This window comes from Garra rufa, chromosome 24 (assembly GCF_049309525.1).
Source record: "Garra rufa chromosome 24, GarRuf1.0, whole genome shotgun sequence".
Classification (NCBI taxonomy): domain Eukaryota; kingdom Metazoa; phylum Chordata; class Actinopteri; order Cypriniformes; family Cyprinidae; genus Garra; species Garra rufa.
The window spans coordinates 4,509,956-4,532,833 of NC_133384.1; positions in this window are offsets into that span (position 1 = coordinate 4,509,956).

Below are 22,878 nucleotides of genomic sequence, written 5' to 3' on the forward strand. Positions count from 1 at the left end.
GTAAGACTTTCTGCTCTGATTTAAGGTGGTATTTACACCTGGTATTAAGATACATTTTGGTTGATCTGACAATATACGTAGGCATTTATACGTAATGTTTAGAGGCACAAAACGTACATTTTTGTACATTTTTATTGATGCTAAAACGTACAATTTAGACGTATTTCAACTTTTAAAACGTACAAATAGCTACGTATTTTTAGCTAAAAAACGTAAAATATTTACGTATCTTTTATTTTATTAAGATATTTGTATCAATGATTTTTTTCATCATTTTATTAAGAAGTGATTTAGATTTTTAGCTCCCTTAACCTACCCCCAAACCTAAACCTATAGCGAATATGCATTTTTATCATTTTATTAATAAGCTATTTAGATTTTGGGCTCCCTTAACCTACCCCCAAACCTAAACCTACCCATTTTATAGCGAATATAAAACGTAACTGACCAAAATATGCAGGGAAATTACCATTTTAGCAACAATATAGCATAAAAATATATATTTTTATAGTCGCTAATCCCACTCCTACCTCTAAACCTAACGTTAAACATCTCTGTACAGTAATAAAGAAAAACATGACAGACATAAAAGTGCAATCACAATCATTTATTTAATGCAAAACTGTCAACAGCCATACCAAAAGTGATCCAAATGATGATGCGTTTGCAGCCGCAGCCCTCCCTTCTGTCGGAATGCAGTAGGATTGTTTGAGGTGCAGAGCAAAGTTTAAATTGTTAATCGCTGAAAATATTATCCAGATTGTTATCCTGATCCATTCGAGAACGCGCCCGCGCATCATTCAAACACATCTCACCAAAAACATGGCATGTCGTAATCTGTGACGAATGCGGGCGAGAACCAATGAGCGTTCGATTTTCCTGCCATAAAACCTGTCGTTTCTAAATGCAGTAATATTTGAATTTGAAAAAAGCACTTGAGCGCGGGTTTATTGCTGTTGCTGCTGGACTCGCTGCTCGGGATGGAGATGAAGATCGACGGATAAAGGCTTGAATTTGGGTCTGTTCCTCGCAATCGTATGGATTCTGAAGATCCGGATTACAGCGCACAAATAAAATTGTTTCATTTTATAATTATGATGTCTGTTCGGTGTATTTTGTGGTTCTATTGTTAGTCACAGCATGTCGGAGAAAATGCCTTTTGTGTCCCACGACTCCCACCACGGCAAACAAAGTTAAAGGAGAACTCCGGTGTGATATTGACCTAAAGTGTATTGAATCATGATACCGAGTGTGAACGTACCTTGCATATTTCATCTCGGTTTGTGTCCAGCTGTCCGAAATCTGGGGTCAGTTAGCCGATGCTCACAACAGGTTGTCAATGAAAGTCAATCGGGCATCGAAGGAGCCATGTAAATAAATCACTGTTTTACGCCATTTACGAGGCACAAAGTAGCTCCGCACTTCATCGGTAGACTTCCTAGGGCCCTGACATTTAAAACGAGACATTGAGAACTCAGAAAAAGCACCGGTAGTTTATTTACAAGAAGATTTATACAGACAGTACCTGGGAAAGAAAATCCGGTAGCCGCCATCCTGAACTTAGTCACGATAAATCGAGTGTCGAGCACCAATGAATTTATCAGGTTATCAACGTATCAGGTTGTAGTTTCCTTCGTGCTCGACACTCGACTTATCGTGACTACATTTAAGATGGCGGCGACTGCTCTGTTCCTGGTGGAAGATGTCTGTATAAATCTTCTTGTAAATAAACTACCGGTGCTTTTTCTGAGTTCTCAATGTCTCGTTTTAAATGTCAGGGCCCTAGGAAGTCTACCGATGAAGTGTGGAGCTACTTTGTGCCTCGTAAATGGCGTAAAACAGTGATTTATTTACATGGCTTTTCCGATGCCCTGTTCACTCTCATAGACAGCCTGTTGTGAGCATCGGCTAACTGACCCCAGATTTCGGACAGCTGGACACAAACCGAGATGAAATATGCAAGGTACGTTCACACTCGGTATCATGATTCAATACACTTTAGGTCAATATCACACCGGAGTTCTCCTTTAATATTACACGAATGGTTAAACGATTGCAGAAATTTTATTTATTTTAGGGTTTAAAGTGTAGTCTTCTTTAACATTATATAGACCTATTCTTGGAAATGAGCTGGCAGCAGAAATCACACAGAACAGAATGAAATGGCATAATTTCATATTAAATAAACGATTAAACTATTCAATAATCCAATTGAAAACATAAGGCCATTGGTATGACAACTAAAAACAATAATAATGAAATGAATGCCGTGATTTCAGTATTCATAAGGATTTGTTTTTAGGTGTTGTCAATACGTCAGTATTGTACGTTAAAATGCTAAAAATATGTATGTATTTGTACGTTTAGATGCTGTAAATACGTCAGTTTTGTACGTTTTAGTATCTGGAAAAACTTACGTAAAATACATACGAATTATCATGAGATCACGTTGCAAATACAGGTGTAAACAGAAAAGGTTTTGAGTTTGCCTGGTATAAAGATGCGGTTTGGTCAAACACATCACAAGACGGCGAGGGAAACAAGTTCCCCTTTACACCTGCTGTTTTAATCCATCTCTTTTGTCCACTTTCTTGACTACTTTCCTGATTTCTCTGAGGGAAAGCTCTACGGGAGTATGTATATATGTGACCCTGGACCACAAAACCAGTCTTAAGTCGCTGGGGTATATTTGTAGCAATAGCCAAAAATACATTGTATGGGTCAAAATTATTGATTTTTTGTCAAAAATCATTAGGAAATTAAGCAAAGATCATGTTCCATGAAGATTTTTTGTAAAATTCCTACTGTAAACCTATCAAAATGTAATTTTTGATTAGTAATATGCATTGCTAAGAACTTAATTTGGACAACTTTAACGGTGTTTTTCTCAGTATTTTGATTTTTTGCACCCTTAGATTTCAGATTTTCAAATAGATGTATCTCGGCCAAATATTGTCCTATCATAACAAACCATACATCAATAGAAAGCTTATTTATTGAGCTTTCATATGATGTATATATCTCAGTTTTGTAAAATTTAACCTTATGACTGGTTTTGTGGACCAGGGTCACATATGGCCTTTTTCTGATCTTTCAATCTAATGAAATAAGCTCATGCATAAATTTGCTTAAGGCCTTGATTTCTGGAAGGGTGAATTAAGACTTTTTAAGACCCTTTTAAGAAAGCCAGAAACTCTGCAAGTAGACAAGTTTCTTGACATTTATATGGATAACAAGCATACCACTGCAGAAAGTATTACAGAAACACAACAAAAACATTTATGGCAGCTGTACATGTTCCACATACTTTTATTTTGTGTGTTGATGAGTACAAACCTGATCCCACCAATGCACTAGACTTTATTATAGCAGAATATTGTTTTTAACACATTTGTAAAAACTTTATTTATTTGCTTTCTTACTTAATGTTTGAACTTATGATCATATTATAGGCTTATTTCCACCACGAAATAAAAATATAAAAGGTCATTTCGAGAATTCTGAGAAAAAGTCAGAATTGAAGATATAAATGCAGAATTCTGAGAAAGAGAGAGATAAAAAGTCAGAATTGTGAGATAAAAATTCAGTTACCATTTTTAAACCTTTATTCCATGGTGGAATTATGAGCTTTAATATGATTTTGGGAAGCGTGTTGCTTATAATACATCATCTTCGCTGTAAACCTATGTTTTTCTTTAGACTGTGTGTCCTTCTGCTCTGAGTCAGACATTCAGGCCAGTGGAGCGTAAATGGTAAGGATTTGCCCTTAAACCAGCAGTGTTCCTAGACTGTCATCATGTCTTTAGATGGTTCAAGCAGTAGCAAAGCTCTTTCCAGTCACTGCACAATAGGATGATGGCATCTGCAATCTCCATTTGAATTACTTGTTATAGGTAAATGCATCAAAAGACATATGCTACAAATCATCAGAGACAACTTAGTTTAGTATTTCTCTAAAGGATTTGTAAAATTAATAAAAAATAAAGATGATGCCATTATTAGTTATACTCACCATCATGTCATTCCAAGCACAAAGGGAGAAATTATCAAGAATCTTTACATAACAAATTCTGATTGGTGCTGCTTGTAGTGCAGAACTGGTGCACTTCACCTTTTAAATTAATGATGTTATGCCAACCCTTAGTTATTTACCAATTCTGTTAAGGCACCGGTCTGATCTGGGTTTGTTTGTGTGTCATTGTTTGTCTGGAGCACATGGCTGTCAGTTGGTATTTGTGTTTTGCCATGTGCTCTATTGTTACCCCGCCCCTCTTGTTACCTGATTATCTTGTTAGGGTTTACACCTGTTTCTAATAATTAGTTACCCTTTATATTCTCCTCTTGTTTTCTGTCCTGTGCCAGGTGGAATTTCTGCTCTGCTGAGTTAACCTGGCTTTTGTCTGTTAAAAGTGTTATCCTGTTTCAAGCCCTTGCCTTGCCTTGCCTTGCCTTGCCTTGCCTTGCCTTGCCTTGCCTTGCCTTGCCTTGCCTTGCCTTGCCTTGCCTTGCCTTGCCTTGCCTTGCCTTGCCTTGCCTTGCCTTGCCTTGCCTTGCCTTGCCCTATTTTTCCTTATTGATATTAGGGTTTTTTACTTTAGTTAGTTTTGTGCTATCTAGTTTTTTGAGCTCCTGCCTTTTATTTTAGTTTTAGTTTTTTCCCCCTTCCCCTTTTGCTCCCCAGCTTCCCTATCAGCTCTGGCTGCTGGCTTCCCCATTCCCTGCGACCTTCTCCCCATCCTTTGCTGCCCAGTGCTACCTGCTTCCATGCCCTTTCCTGTTCCATCCAGCTGCTCTGCTAACAACTGTCTTGCATACCAGCCTCAGAAGATTGCAGTCAAGACAGCCACGCTTCCTCCTTCGCTTTCCTGTAAAGGCCCTTTTTCTCCCTCTGCCGGCGTCATTCCCTGTTCCCTGGTGCTCATTGGAGAGCTTGCCTGTCTTTTGCTCTTGAACTATTGCTCTTAGCCATTCACTGTGGAACCCCTCATTTGGACGCCTTCTGCTGTGCTGACGCTCACCTCCAAGGACCTGGTTGGTCTGTCCTGATTACCCCTTCTGACTGTGGCTGAACTATTAATTCTTGAGTTTCTGTTTGTGTCTTTAAAGAACCAATAAATCTGTTATCCCTGCAACTGATACCTCCTCTTTGAGCACCCCTGACAAATTCATCATAGCTACATGTGAGACTGACTGATGCTCAGAGGGTTTTTGCCAGAAAACATCTTTGACACATAATTCTTGTTTAAAGTTTAACAAGCAGTGTTCCTGCCCTGGCACCCGGGCCTTGGGTGTTACAGAGGCAAACATAAATATTCAATTTCCTGCAGATGCTGTATTTTTATTAAAGGTCAGTGTGACTTTGAGTCATTTTACAGGCTGAAATAACATTAATGTTTTCTTCTACCTGTGAGTGCAACAGGTTTCTTGAGCTAGTTATAAGTCTTCGAGTAAATCAGCTTGCAAGGCATTTTTAAAATGGATCACAGAACTGCCGTCACCTAACTGCAAACAATGAAATAAATTATGAATTAATTGTCTTGTTTCCACTGAGCAGTATGGTTCAGTACAGTACAGTTCGGTACACAATTATTTCTGTTTCCATTGTCAGAAGTTGTGAGTGGTATTAAAATAGCAAAACATCCCTGCTGAAAAAAAAAAAAAAACAGCTAATACAAGCCTAGGCTGGTTGGCTGGTCTTAGCTGGTTGAAGCTGGAAGTAGCTGGTTTTAGCTGGTCTCCCAGCCTGGCCAAGCTGGTCAAGTGGAAAAGTGGCCAAAACCCCTCTAAAACCAGCCTGCCTTCCAGCTATGACCAGCTAAAACCAGCCAACCAGCCTAGGCTGGTTTTAGCTGTTTTTTTTTTTTTTTTTTTTTCACCAGGGATACCGTACAACTTTTTTGGGACCCTTCAATTGAGGTACCTAGCAAAGTAGTTTGGTTCCTAAAGGGTGGAGCTAGACTCCCTGCAGAATGCAGAGTGGTTGACAAATAATCGTCACTTGCATGTGCTACAAATGGAATGACAACACAAGGGGAATGAAGTGTCTTCTTCACTTGCTCCACGATGCTGCTCATGTGTGCTGGGCTTGTTTACATCAGAGTGCACAAAATATAAAAAATAATAGTGAATCTTTTTACACACATACACACAGATATGTCACGCTTTCTTGTTTGAAATGACGTTGAACGCTACTTTTCGGGATACACGTCACTGTTACTGTTGGCAGTGGAAACACAAGCTGGACCAGGGTGTACCTTCCTGAATCGTACCATGCCGTTTGGACCAGTGGAAACAAGCGATAAGATTCTGTTTTTTTTTTTTTTTTTTTTTTTTTTTCAGGTGAAGTACTGTGATAAGCTTTTGGCATTATCAAAACAGATAAGTGTGAATATAGCATTGGTAGTACAGAAGGAAAATTATTTGATCCTCTGCTGATATGTTTGTTCACTGACAAAGACATTATCAGTCTATAATTTTAATGGTAGGTTTATATTAACAGTGAAAGACAGAATAACAACAAACATTTCAAAAAAGTTATAAATTGATTTTCATTTTAATGAATGAAATAAGTATTTGATCCCCTATCAATCTGCAAGATGCCTCGCTCCCAGGTGTCTTTTATACAGGTAACGAGCTGAGATTAGGAGTGCTCTCCTAAAGGGAGTGCTCCTAATCACAGTTTGTTACCTGTATGAAAGACACCTGTCCACCGAAGCAATCAATCAATTAGATTCCAAACTCTCCACCATGGTCAAGACCAATTAACTGTCCGGATGTCAGGGACAAGATTGAAGATCTACACAAGGCTGGAATGAGCTACAAGACCATTGCCAACCAGCTTGGTGAGAAGGTGACAATAGTTGGTGAGATTTTTCGCAGATTTAAGAAACACAAAATAACTGTGACTGGTCTGGGGCTTCATGCAAGATCTCACCTCGTGGAGTTTCAATGATCATGAGAATGGTGAGGAATCAGCCCAGAACTACATGGGAGGATCTTGGCAGCTGGGACCATAGTCACCAAGAAAACAATTGGTAACACTCTATACTGTGAAGAACTGAAATCCTACAGCACCCCCAAGGTCCTCCTGCTCATGAATCACATGTACAGGCCCATCTGGAGTTTGCCAATGAACATCTGAATGATTCAGAGGAGAACTTGGTGAAAGTGTTGTGGTCAGATGAGACCAAAATTGAGCTCTTTGGCATCAACTCAACTCGCTGTGTTTGGAGGAGGAATGCTGCCTATGACCTCAAGAACACCGTTCCCACCGTCAAACATGGAGGTGGAAACATTATACTTTAGGGGTGTTTTTCTGCTAAGGGGACAGGACAACTGCACTGCATCAAAGAGAGGATGGACAGGGTCATGTACCATCAAATCTTGGGTGAGAACCTCCTTCCCTCAGCCAGGGCATTGAAAATGGGTCATGGATGGGTATTCCAGCATGACAATAACCCAAAACACATGGCTAAGGCAACAAAGTAGTGGCTCAAGAAGAAGCACATTAAAGTCTTGGAGTGGCGTAGCCAGTCTCCAAACCTTAGTCCCATAGAAAGGTGCTGAAGGATTGAGTTGCCAAATGTCAGCCTTGAAACCTTAATGACTTGCAGAGGATCTGGAAAGAGAAGTGAAGCAAAATCCCTCTTGATATGTGTGCAAACCTGGTGGCCAACTACAAGAAACGTCTGACCTCTGTGATTGCCAACAAGGGTTTTGCCACCAAGTACTAAGTCATGTTCCCTTACAGGAAGCTTGAGCCGTGTCGCAACGCTGGGAACGCCTCCTGCGTGAGCACGTCCTGAATCATGTGTGCAACTAGTCCAATAGGAGTATGAGACGTCACAGGCGTCATGACGTCACCGACCAGGAAGTATAAGAGCACATACGGTGAAACACAGCGCTAGCTTCTGTCGTTTCAGCAAGCGCTCTGTGTCTGTGTGTTGTTTATTACTCTCCGTTTTGTGCAAGTTAGCACAGATTTTGTTTTGAGAGTATGTCTAAGTCTGTCCAACAAAATAAGCAGCAGCACTACAAAGTGTGTGTTCCTCCTTGGACTCGCTACATTACGAGTGAGGACACGCACACTTTGTGTGTTGCTTGCATGGGTGCACAGCATGCGGCTTTAGCCCTCGAGGGGGCTGACTGCCCTCACTGCTTGTGCATGCCATTGCGGGTGCTTCGCTCTAGGAAGGCTCTCTTTGAGAAGGGAGTCTTCACTAGTGCTCCTCGCAGGTCTGGTCCCACTTCCGCTGAGGCGGAGCGGCGATTACACTCGTGGGGCTTGCAATTAGATCTTGCAGAGGGAATGGAGACGGGCAAGTCCCTATCTCTTTCCTCATCTGCTCGATCTGTCGTTTTCTCTTTGGGTTCGGAAGCCCGCTCTGCGGTTTCTTCCCCCCAAGGAGAAGGCTCGGCACTTCTCCTCTCTTCCTCCGAGGAGGTTGATGTGGAGGGTGTCGATGACGAAGCACACCCCCATTCCCCCCAGTTTGAGGAGCTGTTAGAGGTGGTTTCTCGTGCCGTGTCTGCTCTCAGTTTAGACTGGCCGGCCGAGAAACAGGCTGAATCACGGAAAAGCAAGCTGGATGAGCGTTTTCTGCGATCTCGGCCATCACCTTCCCGCAGGAGCCTTCCATTTTTCCCTGACCTCTACACTGAGGTGTCGAAGTCATGGGAAAAACCCTTCTCGGCGCGTCTCTACAGCCCGTCTGCCGCTCACTATTCTCACGTGGCGGGGCTGTCAGAGCGCGCTTACAAGGAGATGCCTCGGGTGGAACAGGCGCTTGCGAGCTATCTGTCCCCTGACGTTGCATCTTCTTTGAAGGCTCCAACCCTTCCCTCCAAACCACTGAGAAAAACGTCCTCGCTGGTGGGGAAGGGTTATGCGGCAGTAGGTCAGGCTGGTGCGTGTCTACACACCATGGCGGTGTTACAGGTGTACCAAGCTGACCTGCTGAAGCAGCTGGATGAGGGCGATGGAGTTCGGCCTGAAGATCTAGCCGAGCTCCGGAAAACCGCTGACCTGTCTCTCCGTGCCACCAAGGAGACCGCTCGTTCCATTGGGCGGTCTATGGCAGCCCTGGTGGCCGCGGAGAGACACTTATGGTTGACCCTGTCTAACATCAAAGAGAAAGGCAGGGTCTTCCTTCTGGACGCCCTGCTTGTGCCCTCTGGTCTGTTCGGCGACGCCGTGAGCGCCGTCGTCGACAGGCACCAGGAGGCGCAACGTCAAGCGGCGGCGTTCCAGCGGTTTCTCCCTCGCCGTCCTCCAGCTCAGGGGGCCGCTGGGCCTCACACAGGGAGGCACAGAAGCAGAGCGTTGCCTCCCATCTCTCCCCGCAGAGCAGGGAGCGGGAGTTCCAGTGGCGCTCTAAGCCGAGCTCCTCAAAGCCCCAGACTGACCTGAGGGAGGTTCTGAGGGCCAAGAAGAGCTCGGCCAAAAAGCCCTGATGGTTGTGGCCCAGGGCTAATGAGGACAGTCCCCTCTGGGGAAGAGCAGTTCATACCTCGTTTTACAGTGCCCGTCTCTCCTCAGTGTTCTCAGGGGGCCATCCTGCTAACCCTGCCACCTCTGGTGTCTCAGGGCGTAGCGGCCCCAGCGAGCATATCTCTCAGTCACCACCCGATCTTGTAGCGGTGCTAGGATGCTCGCGACCTCTTCAGAGATCTCTCAAACAGCTCCTTTAAATCCAGAGGTCAGCCTCGAGAGGCTGATTCCCCTTGTAGATTTTCTGGCAGCATGGAAACTTCTGCCAAATATCTCTTAGTGGGTCCTGTGTACTGTAGAAGAAGGTTACCGCATTCAGTTCGGTTCACCTCCTCCCCCCTTCAACGGGGTCTTTCCCACAGTGGTGGGTTCCAAGCAGGCTCTGGTAATGGAACAGGAAGTAAATACTCTCCTGGGGAAGGAGGCCATCGAGGTGGTCCCTCCTCACGAGCGAGAGTACGGGTTCTAAAGCCGGTACTTCATTGTTCCAAGGAAAGATGGAGGGCTGAGGCCTATTCTAGACCTGCGCGTTCTAAATCGTGCGGTCAGACGCCTCAAGTTCAAAATGCTGATAGTGAAACAAGTGGTCTCACACATCAGGTCCGAGGACTGGTTTGTGACTATAGATCTCAAAGACGCCTATTTTCATGTATCCATCTTTCCTCAACACAGGAAGTTCCTGAGGTTTGCTTTCAGGGGCAAAGCATACCAATATCGGGTTCTTCCTTTCGGCCTAGCACTCTCACCCCGCAATTTTACGAAGTGTGTGGATGCAGCTCTGGCTCCTCTGCGACTCCAGGGCATCTGCATACTCAACTACATAGACGATTGGCTGATTTTGGCCCAATCACAACAGATGGCATTTCAACATCGAGATGTTGTTCTGTCACACATAAAAATGCTGGGGTTAAGACTAAACGCCAAGAAAAGTGTGCTTTCTCCAGCTCAGAGAACCACTTATCTCTGTGTGGTGTGGGATTCTACTACGATGCGGGCAATCCTGTCCCCCACTTGTATCAAGTCAATCCGCACCCAGGTCGCGAGAGTGAAAGAGGGCCAGTCACTCACTGTATGGCAGTTTCACAAACTGTTAGGTCTGATGGCAGCTGCGTCCAACGTGATTCCTTTTGGCCTGCTGTACATGAGACCCCTACAGTGGTGGCTCAACGCCAAGGGGTTTTCCCCGAGGGGAAAATCAACTTTGCATGATCAAAGTCACGCGGCGATGCTTTTGTGCTTTAGACATGTGGAGGAAGCCTTGGTTCTTGACTCAGGGCCCAGTGCTGGGAGCTCCTTGTCGCCGCATCACGCTTGCGACAGATGCATCTCTCACTGGATGGGGAGCGGTCATGAGTGGCCGCTTAGCCCAAGGTCGGTGGAGAAACCATCATCTCACGTGGCACATCAACTGCCTGGAGACGATGGCCGTGCTTCAGGCTCTGAAGCACTTTCTCCCAGACCTAAGAGGTCACCATGTGTTGGTGCGCACCGACAACACAGCGGTGGTCTCTTATATCAACCACCAGGGAGGTCTGCGTTCGCGCCCCTTGTACAAGCTGGCGCACCAGATCCTTGTGTGGGGCCAAGGGAAACTCCTCTCGTTGAGAGCAGTACACATCCCTGGGTACCCCAATTTGGGGGCAGACATCCTGTCGAGGCATGGGCTGAGGCCCGGGGAATGGATGCTTCACCCGGATGTGGTTAAGCAGATCTGGAGAGTTTTTGGCCAGGCTCAGGTGGACCTCTTCGCGACTCAGGAGAATGCGCAATGTCCGCTCTGGTTCTCTCTTCTTCATCCAGCTCCTCTGGGACTGGACTCCTGGCCGAGGCTCCGTCTGTACGCATTTCCCCCGATTTTTCTGCTCCCGGGAGTAGTTGTGTTCTTTTCTCAGCCTCGAATATAACACTGTGTTGTTATAGGACAGGGGTCCCCAAACTAAGGCCCAGGGCCGAATGCGGCCCGCCCCCACATTTGAACAATGCCAGAGACATATTTTGAAAATGTAATTTTAAATATATGTTTTACCTATATCATGTCAGTATTTGATAATAAAGGCTGGCTTTCAAACTAAAATTTCCCTTAGTTATTAACATAGCCTAATTATTTGTTAAATTCACCAACAGAATGGTACATTCAACATAATGTGTCATTGCGATCAAACTGGTGATGCGCGAGCCAGCTAGAAAATTCAGAGTGATGACAAAATGACTCTATAGCATTTGAGGTGAAACTAGCACTGCTTGTGGGACAGGTGCAAAAGCAAGTCTTTTCAGCTGGCCCCATTCCCAGTTGAAAAGTCTGTGTAAGCGCTAAAAATGCTGAAGACAGAGTTTGACGTGTGATTCAAAAAACACAGTGGACCGACACCAGCAGATGACATTGCACCCAAATCATCACAGACTGTGGAAACTTAACACTGGACTTCAAGCAACTTGGGCTATGAGCTTCTCCACCCTTCCACCAGACTCCAGGACCTTGGTTTCCAAATGAAATACAAAACTTGCTCTCATCTGAAAAGAGGACTTTGGACCACTGGGCAACAGTCCATTTCTTCTTCTCCTTAGCCCAGGTATGACGCCTCTGATGTTGTCTGTGGTTCAGGAGTGGCTTAACAAGAGGAATACAACAACTATAGCCAAATTCCTGACACGTCTGTGTATGGTGGCTCTTGATGCCTTGACCCCAGCCTCAGTCCATTCTTTGTGAAGTTCACCCAAATTCTTGAATCGATTTTGCTTGACAAGCCTCTCAAGGCTGCGGTTCTCTCGGTTGGTTGTGCATCTTTTTCTTCTATACTTATTCCTTCTACTCAACTTTCTGTTAACATGCTTGGATACAGCACTCTGTGAACAGCCAGCTTCTTTGGCAATGAATGTTTGTGGTTTTCCATCCTTGTGAAGGGTGTCTTGGTTGTCTTCTGGACAACTGTCAGATCAGCAGTCTTCCCCATGATTGTGTAGCCTAGTGAACCAAACTGAGAGACCATTTTGAAGGCTCAGGAAACCTTTGCAGTTGTTTTGAGTTGATTAGCTGATTGGCATGTCACCATATTCTAATTTGTTGAGATAGCAAATTGGTGGGTTTTTGTTAAATGTGAGCCAAATCATCACAATTGAAAGAACCAAAGACTTAAACTACTTCACTCTGACAAAATATAAGCTCACAATTTGAGTTGAATTACTGAAATAAATGAATTTTTTTTTAATGACATTCTAATTTATTGAAATGCACCTGTATATCTTTTGAAAAGAAATGATCATTTATCTGTGTGGTGCATAAAAAAATAATAAACTATTCTAGCATTAAAATGTATAATAAATACAGGTAAAATCATAAAATAATAATAATACTGTCACACTTCTGGTGGAGATGAGATGTCAGATGAACTTGAGGAAACCGGAGTAAATATTAAACGGTAATTTATTGTCAAAATGAACAAACAAACAAAACCACGGCACATAAACCAGACAGGAAACATTAAACAAAACACTGAAAATGATTACAAACAAACAAACAAAAACCGGGAGCAAGAAACGAGCACATGTAACGTTATCGACTGACAAAGGGGAGTGAGCAGACACAGACTAATATACACTGAAACAGGGGTGTGGTTACAAACGAGATAACAAGGATAACAAGGGGGAAATACAAATATGGGCAAGAACAAACCAACTGAACACGAACCAAAAGGGGGAGACAAGGACTAAACCGAAAATGACTAGAAACAGAAGGGGAGAAAACACTGGGAGAACAGAAAATGCAAGACTAAAACCTGACAAATACTAGTAGTCAGTGCTGGCCCATGGAATTTTCTTTTATAAACCAACCTGGCCCCCCATTAAAGAAAAGAAAATTATGTGGCCCACTCAGAAAAAAGTTTGGGGACCCCTGTTATAGGAGATTTAGTCAGATTTTCATGTTCTTTCAATCGTGTAAATTGTGCAATTAAATTCAATCTCCGTTATCATGAAATCCACAACACACCACAAAAACAGCTCCGACCACGGCATCCTCCATTTACGTTCAGTTTATGAAGTTTGTAAATGCTGCACATAAAGACTCTGCTTCAGAATTCCTGCTGCCAGTGCGAATACAACCAAGAAAACAGCCTGAGGGGCAAATTGGTTTTATAATAACCACCCTGCTGGCTAGTTCCTAGAACTGAGTTCCCTAAAACCGTGTGGGGCGAAAACCCCTGAATAGTAAAATAAAGCTTTTGCTGAAGCAACCATACTGTGTTAGCTCACTTCTGCAATTAAGCTTGTGTATCACAGGACTCGTACCCTAAACACTACACATTGCAAATAGTGCTGCACCAGGTGTGCTCCCGAGCAAGTTTACTATGCTAGAAAAGCCATACATATGGAGCTGGTTTTGTAATGCAAATATCAAAATGCATTAATTTACAAATCATGCACTTTGGTAAAAGCGTTTTGAGGTGATAACAGGTATTGGACAAGAAAGTGCATGAAAATAAGTGTTTATTCATCTATAATCATAATATGTTTGAAAAGGAATAAAGTTAGAGTTTATTGCCACTAGTATTTAAAGAAGATGTTCACTTCCAGAACAAAAACCTATAGACAATGTACTCACCCCCTTGTCATCCAAGATGCTCATGTCTTTCTTTCTTCAGTAGTAAAGAAATTATGTTTTTTTTTGAGGAAAACATTTCAGGAATATTCTCCATGTAGTGAACTTACATGGTGCCCCGAGTTTGAACTTCCAAAATGCAGTTTAAATGCCGCTTCAAACGATCGCAAATGCAGCTGTAAATGATCCCATCCTGGAAGTGAACTACTCTTTTAAGTATGTTTTGAAGTTGCAGTTTCAATGAGGGATATTATAGATTTCGACACTTGCTACAAATGTTTGATATAAAATATTACTGTTTTAGTGAATCTCTATGGCTGGGGGTAAAATGGCAAGCGTGAAATTGCATTGCTTTATCACCAGGGTGTTTTCTTCAGGGAAAAAAAAGAACAATGTAAGGAAAATGGTGTTCTATATGCTGTTAACCCAGAAACTGTAAAACTCACATGCAAGGAAAATTTCCATTGGACTAAACAGAGATGGAACTTTTCCTCCACATTTCAAAATTCCAAAATTTACAACATACTCCCAACCCTATTATCCACAAGCTTTATTCTCGTGCACACATGCACATCGGAGCCATGTTACCACGTCCCTCTAGTGTCCCGGACAAGGGTAGGACTCATTGGAAGCTACATTTTTATCCCTGAGAGGAAACATCAGTTTCTTGCTCTTTTTATCCCCTGAAGAAAGACCAAAAGGCTCACCCCAAAGGTACCGAATCAAATCGTTTTACTTCGCCACTCTTCATTAGGAAGAGTCAACAAACCCTTATCAGCATTCCGCATTCTAAACCATTTCAGCATAGACAATTGATTATGTTTGGAAGCCATGTGGTATTGGATGCGCATCTTGCTAACGGAAAGAGATACAGCACTAAATTAAGTTTACCTTCCACAGGCTCGACCAGACAGAGATGCAGTGACCCCTGTTGCTGAGAAAATAATCAGAATGACAGTGTTGAATGAACAACGGACCCATTTTTCACGGTGTGGCAGCGCGGCGGCTGTTTTGTCGGTGCGAGTTGCCTGCATGCATTCATTCACTGGCACGTATCATGCACACACACATACTCAAGTGCTCAGCCGAGCTGTGTTACCCTTGAGCAGACCACATTACATGTTGCTTGCTTTATTTCGCTGAAATTATGAAACTGAATGTTCAAATTCCCACCGTTTGCCGGCAGCATCATGCAGTGAAGCACATATTTTCAATTGTAGGAGGTCTGGCTGGCTGTGATAAAGGCCCTGCGAGCATGTCGCACAAACGCTGCAGCGACTGTGTGAGCAACATTCCAAATTAGCAGCTGCATTACGTTCAGCTTGACTTAGCTCATCTATCACACCTTAAGATTTATCTTCATTATGTGAGATGAAGTCTCTACTCCACATCTGTGCTGCGGTTTTTCACAACTCTCGCTACTTGAACAGTGTCAGTGTTATTAAACTCATTACTCTGATTAAGGTGTTTTTGTTTTTTTCTCAGCTAAGGCCACTTTTTGGCCCTGTGGACTTTTAGAAAATAAACACTCTTCAAACTCACTAGTTTATACAATTCTGTCTGCTTCTAGTAGTGCATTTCTAACAGTGTGCATTTTGGCCTTTTTTAACTTTAAGTGACATTTTAACTACTTGTGTAATATATTTAACAGCTTGACATTTTTTTAAATGAGTGATGTCTTTAAGGCTATTTTTTTTAGTTAGCTTTTGTATGTATTGCAAATTTGGAATTCAGTATGATCGTACATTTTGAAAGTTTTAACAAAAACAATTTTTTTCAAGTTCAAGTTTCAATTAAACTCAAATTTGCTAAGTTTGAAAGTAAGGTAAATTATGTTGAATGAAAATGACAACATTTCATAGGAATTCCTGTTTTGCAAAAAAGCTCACAAATGATTATGTCATAATTTACTCACCCTTATGTTGTTTCAAACCTGTAGGACTTTTGTCCATTTTTTGAAAACAAATTAAGATATTTTTAATGAAATCTGTGAGATTTCTGTTCCTGCATTGACAGTCTAGGCAATTACCACTTTGATGCTTCAAAAAGTTCATAAAGACATCGTAAAAATAATCCATATGAATTCAGCAGTTTAGTCTAAATTTTCCAAAGAGACTTGATTGCTTTATATGATGAACAGATTTAATTTATGCTTTTATTTGGAACAACATTAGGGTGAGTAATATGTTGTTTGTAACAACATTGGGGTGAACAAATGATGACAAAATCTTCATTTTTGGGCGAAGTATCCATTTAACAAAAGTGATGATTGTGCTGGAATCTAAAATCTCTTAATAATTTAGATATTAAATTAATTTAGAAAATCATTACATAGGACATTTATAAAATAAAACTAATTGAAAAGAAAACCATGAATATGTTTTAATGTGACCTTAATATAAAAATCAACCTCTGTGACTTAAAGTGGCTTGAAACATCCTTAAAATGACTGCAAGCACGGTTTGCACTGAAATAAGACTTGCTTGTGTTCCCTTTGACCCAGCAGGTTCAGTTGCAGTGACACATTCCAACTAGATCCACCAATTTATTTTCCAGAATGCTGTGGTTATTTATTTATTTGTCTTTAATGGTGTGACCCTTTGACACAAAATGTTTCATATGTTTTTATCACACTGGCCTTGTTCCTCCAACTGTGTTAGTGTCTCTAGACACTGACAGGCTTATTTTCTAGTTGTAATGTGGCTGCGGGAGCCTTTTATCCCGTTCATCTCGCCATTCAGAGGCTGATGTGGAGAAACTCGCTTTGTCAGAGAGCATGCATTGTGCTTTGTATAGAGGTCATAGGGTCAGATTCAATGGTTTAGACATCCTGAATAGGGCATAGCCAGATTGTGGTAATTCTTTTTATTTCCTGGGTGAAAAAAAAAAAGGATTTAGCAAAAACATACTTCAGACAACTTAATTTTAAGTTTTAAATTAAAATGTTTTGACCCTGTTTCTGGGAGTCTCATTTTTTAAAGTTCTCTCACAGATTTAACGTTTGATCAAATACTAGACCTTTAAATCTGGTCCTTTCACAGGTACAAAACCATAGGTGAGAAAAGACACCAGCAGTGTGACATCTGGTTGAACATACTGTAGGCTACTTCCAATGGTCTGGTGCTAACAAACCTTTCCCCAGTGGGTGACAATTACCTTGAAATGTCTGTGCCATTAAATCATGTCAAGACTTTAACAAACTTAGCAAGATTCTCTTCAAACTTAATAGTTTTGCCAAGACAGTAGATGACCTTAAAGAGAAAATGTCCATAAAAAATTCCCTCTATAGCACCCGTGTGAAAATGTGAAGAATGTTTGCAGTCAGATGTACTTCGGAACGCAACAGCACACCAATAAATAGATTTGTCTGCATATGTTGTGTCTGTTTCAGGCCTGAGGGTTAACAAGCCCGAGATCATGAAAATATGTGACCCTGGACCACAAAACCTAGTCTTAAGTACCATGGGTATATTTGTGGCAATAGCCAAAAATACAGGTCCTTCTCCAAAAATTAGCATATTGTGATAAAGTTCATTATTTTCTGTAATGTACTGATAAACATTAGACTTTCATATATTTTAGATTCATTACACACATTTGAAAGTAGTTCTAGCCTTTTATTATTTTAATATTGATGATTTTGGCATACAGCTCATGAAAACCCAAAATTCCTATCTCAAAAAATTAGCATATTTCATCCGACCAATAAAAGAAAAGTGTTTTTAATACAAAAAAAGTCAACCTTCAAATGATTATGTTCAGTTATGCACTCAATACTTGGTCGGGAATCCTTTTGCAGAAATGACTGCTTCAATGCGGCGTGGCATGGAGGCAATCAGCCTGTGGCACTGCTGAGGTGTTATGGAGGCCCAGGATGCTTCGATAGCGGCCTTAAGCTCATCCAGAGTGTTGGGTCTTGCGTCTCTCAACTTTCTCTTCACAATATCCCACAGATTCTCTATGGGGTTCAGGTCAGCAGAGTTGGCAGGCCAATTGAGCACAGTAATATCATGGTCAGTAAACCATTTACCAGTGGTTTTGGCACTGTGAGCAGGTGCCAGGTCGTGCTGAAAAATGAAATCTTCATCTCCATAAAGCTTTTCAGCAGATGGAAGCATGAAGTGCTCCAAAATCTCCTGATAGCTAGCTGCATTGACCCTGCCCTTGATAAAACACAGTGGTCCAAAGTACTTTTTTCGGATGAAAGCATATTTTGCATGTCATTCGGAAATCAAGGTGCCAGAGTCTGGAGGAAGACTGGGGAGAGGGAAATGCCAAAATGCCTGAAGTCCAGTGTCAAGTACCCACAGTCAGTGATGGTCTGGGGTGCTATGTCAGCTGCTGGTGTTAGTCTACTGTGTTTTATCAAGGGCAGGGTCAATGTGTCAGAGTTCTACCACAACCAGATCCACCAACCACGCCCACTGAAGTCACGTACACACGATCACAATCACCTGAATTCTAGCGCACCTGATTTCAATTACCTCACCCCTTTAAATACCTGGACTGGTTCACTCCTCGTTGTCTGATCTACAGATCACATCCATGCGATCGCACTCTCTGTTCCCACAGAGCTGGACTCTATGCCTGCTGTTTATCCTGTTGGATCGATTCAACTGAACATTGCCACATTTCAGATAAGCATACTTACAACGATATCTGCAACTGTCTTCTTAACAAACCTGTTAATAAACTTTCAACTTACATTTTATACTTACCTCCGTCTCTGTCTCCGTGTATGCTGTGACAGAAGATCAGACCTACAAAATAATGGACAACGAGGAATCACCCGCACCTGATCAGCTCACCGAACTCATCAAAGCCTTCAAAGCGGCGTTCACAACATCTCTCCCACCGCCATCTGCCTCAGGAAGTCCCATGGCTTTACCCAACACGTTTTCAGGTGAAGCGGCTGAGTGTAGCGGTTTTCTTCTTCAAATCCAACTGTACATCAAGATGCAACCACAACAATTCCCCACGGAGGAGTCTAAGGTAGCATTTATCATCTCATTACTTACCAGAAAGGCATTGCAATGGGCCAAATCCATATGGAAGGCTGACACACCCTTAATTCAATCCTTTGAACAATTTACATGTCATTTTTCTGAGGTTTTCAGTACCACTACCGATACTCTCACCGTCTCTGATCAGCTGTTCCGACTACAACAAGGTTCTTCTTCCATCCACGAATACACTCTGCATTTCCGCACGCTGGCGGCGGCTAGTGGCTGGAACGAGACATCACTGCTGGGTGCCTATCGTCATGGTCTCAATCCTGACATCCGCGCCGCCATGGCCATCTATGATGATAACATCGGATTGGAGACTTTCTTACAACGAGCCACACGGGTATCCCAGCGCCTAGCCGCCTGCCAGCACTCCGAAAGCGCTCCTCAGCCCGCTGTGGTGGCAGCTTGCTCTCCAGTACCAGAACCCATGCAACTCGACACCACACGCCTCTCCTGGTCTGAACGCCAACGTCGACTAAGGGATAAGCTTTGCCTATACTGTGGGAAAGCTGGCCATCTCTTACTCACCTGTCCCGTCAGACCCCCACGTCCAGTGGTGAGTACCATACAATCGGATATTGAAACTGCTCACCTGACACTCTTACCTGTTCAACTGCATACCGCTGATCAAGTTCTTTGTGTATCTGCTCTGGTTGACTCAGGCTCTTCGGGAAACTTCATCTCACAAGAATGCATAGATATCCTTCATCTACAACGTCGCTGCCATAACCCTGAACTATCAGTTAAAACCATCCAGGGAAAACCACTTGGACGTGGACGGATCCGGTTTTCATCACCATTCATCACTCTTCAAGTAGGATTATTTCATCAAGAACGGATCAAATTTCTGGTACTGGAGAACTCCACTGTGGACATCATTCTCGGTCGCCCTTGGCTACATCGTCACCATCCTGAACTCCGCTGGGATCCATGTGACATCATCAGGTGGAGTAACCACTGCCAGAAGAATTATTTTACCAGAATACCTAACCCCGTTAGTGCTCCTCTCACCATCACAGCTACCAGGATTGAAAGTCCAGAATCAGTAAGCAGTGTGGAAATCCCAGCGGAGTATCAAGATTACGAGGACGTTTTCAGTAAGCAAGCTGCCACCCAACTTCCTCCTTACTGGCCATGGGACTGTGCTATCGACCTGCTACCTGGTGCTCAACTACCTAAAGGACGTATCTATCCCTTGTCCAACCTGGAGCGCCAGGCGATGGAGGAGTACATCCAGGAAGCATTGAAGCAAGGATTCATCCGTCCATCCACCTCACCAGCTGCTTCTAGCTTCTTCTTCGTGGGTAAGAAGGATGGAGGTCTCCGTCCCTGTATTGACTATCGTCTGCTTAATTCACAGATCATCCAACAACCATACCCTCTTCCACTCGTACCTGCCACCCTCGAGGAACTCCGTGGGGCTCACATCTTCTCTAAGCTGGACCTGCGGAGTGCTTACAACCTCGTTCGTATTCGTGCGGGAGACGAGTGGAAAACAGCGTTTATAACACCTGCTGGCCACTACGAATATCTGGTTATGCTGTATGGTTTGTCCATCAGTCCCTCTGTCTTCCAAACGTTTATGAACGAGGTGTTCCGGGAATTTCTCCATAAGTTTGTTGTAGTCTATATTGACGACATTTTGATCTATTCCCAGAACCAGGCCGAACATCGCCAGCACGTCCGTCAGGTCCTCCAGGTGCTCAGGCAACATCAACTCTACCTTAAGCTAGAGAAGTGTGAGTTCCACCAGAACAACATCCAGTTCCTAGGCTACAACATCAGTCCCGAGGGTGTGCAGATGAATCACGATAAGGTGCAGTCCATTCTGACATGGCCCAAACCCAGTACAGTCAAGGAACTCCAACGATTCCTGGGATTCTCAAACTTCTACCGCCGGTTTATCAAGGATTACAGCATCATTTCTGCACCTTTGACCTCCCTCCTTCGTGGTCGACCGAAACACCTGGTCTGGAACAACTCTGCCCACGAAGCCTTCCATCAGTTACAGAAGATATTCAGCACTGCTCCACTACTCCATCATCCCAACCCGGATCTACCATTTGTGGTAGAGGTAGACGCATCCACCATCGGCGTCGGAGCAGTGCTGTGCTTATTATTCCAGAAAACTGTCTCCGGCGGAGCAAAACTATGATGTAGGAAATCAAGAGTTGCTTGCCATCAAACTCGCCTTGGAGGAGTGGCGCCACTGGCTGGAAGGGGCTAACCATCCGTTTACCATCATCACGGACCATAAAAACCTCCAGTACCTGTGAGAAGCTAAACGCCTCAACCCTCGCCAGGCCAGATGGGCGCTATTCTTCACCCGTTTCCAGTTCAAAATCACCTACCGCCCCGGATCCAAGAACATACCGGCAGATGCGTTATCCCGACAATTCTCTCAGGATACAACCATGGAACCCGATAACATCATCCCCACGGATCTCATTGTTAGCCCCATCCAGTGGGACATCAACACCTCCAACGAGCCATCAGACGACACAAGGAATTCGCCGATACTCGTAGAAGAGCCACTCCATCTTACCAACCTGGAGACAAGGTATGGCTCTCTACTAGAGACATTCGGTTGAGGTTACCTTGTAAGAAGCTGAGTCCCCGCTACATTGGTCCATTCGAAATCCTGAGGCAGATCAACGAAGTGACATATCAGCTTCAGCTCCCACCCAGGTACCGAATTCATCCCACCTTCCATGTATCACTCCTTAAACCTCACTTTCCCTCTGCCACAGATGAGCCGGAAGCTGAAGCTGAGACCCCTCCTCCTGATATCCTGGATCAACCCTCAGTTTACACCGTGAAGGAGATCCTGGATTCCCGGTTTCGGGGAGGTCGCCTGGAATATCTCATCGACTGGGAGGGGTACGGACCTGAGGAAAGATCATGGGTGGCCAGAGACGACATCCTCGATCCTTTACTTCTTACAGAATTCCACCAGAGCCACCCAGAATGTCCTGCCCCTCGCGGTCGAGGTTGCCCTCGACGTCGGAGAAGGGCGTCGGGAGCCGCCCCTGGAGGAGGGGGTAATGTCAGAGTTCTACCACAACCAGTACACACGATCACATTCACCTGACTTCTAGCGCACCTGATTTCAATTACCTCACCCCTTTAAATACCTGGACTGGTTCACTCCTCGTTTTCTGATCTACAGATCACATCCATGCGATCGCACTCTCTGTTCCCACAGAGCTGGACTCTATGCCTGCTGTTTATCCTGTTGGATCGATTCAACTGAACATTGCCACATTTCAGATAAGCATACTTACAACGATATCTGCAACTGTCTTCTTAACAAACCTGTTAATAAACTTTCAACTTACATTTTATACTTACCTCCGTCTCTGTCTCCGTGTATGCTGTGACACAATGCAGCTAGCTATCAGGAGATTTTGGAGCACTTCATGCTTCCATCTGCTGAAAAGCTTTATGGAGATGAAGATTTCATTTTTCAGCACGACCTGACACCTGCTCACAGTGCCAAAACCACTGGTAAATGGTTTACTGACCATGGTTATACTGTGCTCAATTGGCCTGCCAACTCTCCTGACCTGAACCCCATAGAGAATCTGTGGGATATTGTGAAGAGAAAGTTGAGAGACGCAAGACCCAACACTCTGGATGAGCTTAAGGCCGCTATCGAAGCATCCTGGGCCTCCATAACACCTCAGCAGTGCCACAGGCTGATTGCCTCCATGCCACGCCGCATTGAAGCAGTCATTTCTGCAAAAGGATTCCCGACCAAGTATTGAGTGCATAACTGAACATAA